Source organism: Gopherus evgoodei, chromosome 1 (assembly GCF_007399415.2).
Source record: "Gopherus evgoodei ecotype Sinaloan lineage chromosome 1, rGopEvg1_v1.p, whole genome shotgun sequence".
Taxonomy (NCBI): Eukaryota; Metazoa; Chordata; order Testudines; family Testudinidae; genus Gopherus; species Gopherus evgoodei.
Window position 1 is genome coordinate 221,639,720 of NC_044322.1, and position 4,228 is coordinate 221,643,947.

Genomic DNA, 4,228 nt, shown 5'->3' on the forward strand with positions numbered 1-4,228 from the left:
TCTAGTTGGCACCTAGTTTCAAGCAGAGTGCCCAAGGGTCGGTCCTGGGGCCAGTTTTGTTCAATATCTTCATTAATGATCTGGAGTATGGCATGGACTGCAACCTCAACAAGTTTGCAGATGACACTAAATTGGGAGGAGTGGTAGATATGCTGGAGGGTAGGGATAAGATACAGAGGGACCTAGACAAATTAGAGGACTGGGCCAAATGAAACCTGATGAGGTTCAACAAGGACAAGTGCAGAGTCCTGCACTTTGGATGGAAGAATCCCATTCACTTTTACAGACTAGGGATTGAATGTCTAGGAAGCAGTTCTGCAGAAAAGGACCTAGGAGTTACAGTGGGTGAGAAGCTGGGATATGAGTCAACAGTGTGCCCTTGTTGCCAAGAAGGCTAACGACATTTTGGGCTGTATAAGTAGGGGCATTTCCAGCAGATTGAGGGATGTGATCATTCCCCTCTATTTGACACGGGTGAGGCCTCATCTGGAGTACTGTGTCCAGTTTTAGGCCCCACACTACAAGAAGGATGTGGAAAAACTGGAAAGAGTACAGCAAAAATGATTAGGGGTCTGGAGCACATGACTTATGAGGATAGGCTATGGGAACTGGGGCTTTGGTGTTAGCTTGTTTAGTCTGGAGAAGAGAAGAATGAGGGGGGATTTGATAGCTGATTTCAACTACCTGAAAGGCGGTTCCAAAGAGGATGGATCTAGACTGTTTTCAGTGGTACCTGATGACAGAACAGGATGTAATGATGACAGAACAGGATGTGATGACAGGAGTAATGGTCTCAAGTTGCAGTGGAGAAGGTTTAGGTTGGATACTAGGAAAAACTTTTTCACTCAGAGAGTGATGAAGAACTGGAATGGGTTACCTATGGAGGTGGTGGAATCTCCTTCCTTAGAGGTTTTTAAGGTCAGGCTTGACAAAGCCCTGGCTGGGATGATTTAGTTGGGAATTGGTCCTGCTTTGAGCAGGGGGTTGGACTAGATGACCTGCTGAGGTCCCTTCCAACCCTGATATTCTATGATTCTATGATTCTAAAACTTCTCTGGTTATTTTCCATATTTCTAGAGAGTTTTAACACTGTGCTGTGTTTGTAATTTCCAAGCAACTAGCTTGCAAATGAGCAAGACACAAAGACAGAAGCTGCAGTTTCTATCTTTGCTATTTTTATTTCATCACTGTGTGTGATTTGTTTTATTTTAAATAAAACAGGAGTGGACTACAGCCACAATAGCTCAGCACTAAACAAAATTCCTTTATTTCCCAAAAAAAGGACATCCAAAGGCTTTTTTGTTTTGTTTTTGAGGAAATATGATAAAAAATATACCCTTGAATACTGAGAAACTACTTCATGTCTTTCTTTGGCTGATATTTCTATGGTGCAAATTCAACCAAGATCAAATTCACAGAACAATAAAATTAAAAGGGTAGCAAACAAACAAAAGTGTGACCTGGGGAAGTTGGAGCAGAGGAGACTGCATACAATGAAGGCAAATTTGGGACTAATGACTAACTTATGGGGGCTAGAAAGAAACTCACTTTATGGGCAGGTTATCCCATAATTGCCTGGTTCGTGGTTTTTTGCACATTCCTCTGAAGAACCTGGTACCAGCCACTGTGAAGAGGCACCAATCACTAGCCATTAGTACTGGTCATTGTCACAGACAGGATGTTGAACTAAATGAACCACTGATAAATCAAGTGTTATAGACCCAGGCAATTAACAGTTAAGATTAAACTTTTAAAGATACAAATGTTTAGTCTGGATTTGCATAGCTAGGACACCAAAATCCTTAACTCTCTCCCATAGTCCCAAACCTGTATGTGTATAATTAATGCATTTTAGTGTTTGGGTTAAACAGATTGGATTAAACTGATTTTTAAAAACACGTGAGATTCCCCTCCCATCCCCAAGTTAAGGTTATCTAGGTGCCTTAATGGCACATTTCCCTACATTTACATTTTAAAATTTTGTTTAAATTTAACCTTAACTCTGAATTTCCCGGGTTTATAGTGCTTGATTTGGGTTAATTACAATATTTTTGTAATGTATTGTATCCTAAATTATTGATATGTCAGTGTTGACTCCATTTTCATGTTACTTTTGTCTGGGGATTTCCTAATTAAAAACATTTAACACTCAACAAGAAAGTCACAAGGAACATTACCATGTGATATTTCCAATGATTTGAAGATATGAAGAAACAACTTTAAATTATTGCTTTTAATTTTAACTTTTCTGGCCAAGACTAACCAGCATACCCTGGCTGCTTTACACCACTCAGGAGCAGCGCCAAGCAGCCAAGATTTAAATCCGTTTTCCTCTCTCTTCTAGTCTCCAAATTTCCTTGCATACACACATCTCTCAAATTCCATCTGCCTCTTGAACCTCCTACTTTTACCTGTGCACACACATCCCAGTTTCCCGCTCCCTCATGTACCTCCTACATTACCCTGCACACACGTGTGCATGCACCTTGTGACATACTAGGTACAATTCAGACTAATGGGGGCTAAAATATTTGTCCAGCCATGTCAGCTTAAACACACTGGAGGAGATAAAACAATAAAAAAGTAGGGCTGTCAATTAATCGCAGTTAGCACCTGTGATTAACTGAAATCGAAATTAATACATTAATTTTTTTAATGTGTTAATCGCACGCCTTGTGGGCAGGGCTGGAGGCAACGGAGGAGTGGGGGCTGAAGCCCCAGGCCACAGCTTCGCAGGTGGTGGTGGGGAGAAGAGCAGCCCCAACTTGCAGCTCCGGAGGTAGCAGGGGGAACTGCAGCAGCTTCCCAGATGGCGGGGAGAGTGGAACAGTCTCAGCCCACAGCTTCCCTAATAGCCCTATCCCTCAGCTTCCCAGGCAGCTGAAGCCTCATGTCCTGTACCCTCAGAAGGGTTGGAGCCCCAAGCCCCGCAAGGTGGACTGGAGGCCCCTTGTCAGGCTGGAGCCTCATACCCCAAGAAGGACTGGAGCCCCAAGCAGGGCTGAAGCTTAGAGCTCTCAGCCCTGAGCCTCTACTTGAAAATACAGAAAACCCCAAAAATATTTATATAAATGGTATTTTAAATATTATTTAACAATGGGATTAATCATGCAATTAATCACAATTATTTTTTTTAATTGCTTGACAGCCATAAAAACAAGTTTGAGGTGGCAAAATTTGTAGATGATACAAAACTTCTCAAGATAGTTAAGTCCCAAGCTGACTGCAAAGAGTTACAAAGGGATCTCACAAAACTGGGTGACTGGGCAGATGAAATTCAGTGTTGATAAGTGCAAGGTAATACACAGTGGAAAACATAATCTTAACTATACATACAAAATGATGGGTTCTTAATTAGCTGTTACCACTCAAGAAAGATCTTGGAGTCATTGTGGATAGTCCTCTGAAAACATCCACTCAATGTGCAGTGGCAGTCAAAAAAAGCAAAACAGAATGTTGGGAATCATTAAGAAAGGGATAGATAATAAGACCGAAAATATCATATTGCCTCTATATAAATCCATGGTACGCCCACACTTCAAATATTGGTTGGAGATATGTTCACCCAATCTCAAAAAAGATATATTGGAATTGGAACAGCTTTAGAAAAAGGCAACAACAAATATTAGGGGTATGAAACGGCTTCCGTTTGAGGAGAGATTAATAAGACTGGGACTTTTCAGATTGGAAACGAGACAGCTAAGGGGAGATATGATAGAGGTCTATAAAATCATGACTGGATGTGGAGAAAGTAATTAAGGAAGTGTTATTTACTCTTTGTCATAACACAAGAACTACGGGTCATCAAATGAAATTAATAGGCAGCAGATTTAAAACAAACAAAATGAAGTATTTTTTCACACAATGCAGAGTCAACCTGTGGAACTCCTTGCCAGAGGATGTTGTGAAGGCCAAGACTATAACGGGGATCAAAAAAGAACTAGATAAGTTCATGGAGGATAAGGCCTCTCAATGGCTATTAGCCAGAATGGGCAGGGATGGTGTCCCTAGCCTCCATTTGCCAGAAGCTTGGCAATAGGGGATGGATCACTTGATGATTAACTGTTCTGTTCATTCGCTCAAGGGCACCTGGCATTGGCCACTGTCGGAAGACAGGATACTTGGCTAGATGGACCTTTAGTCTGACCCAGTATGGCCGTTCTTATGTTCTAACTACAAAGAGAGAGATTTTAAGTGAGTACAAGTAATGAGGCATAAAAGTCAGAAA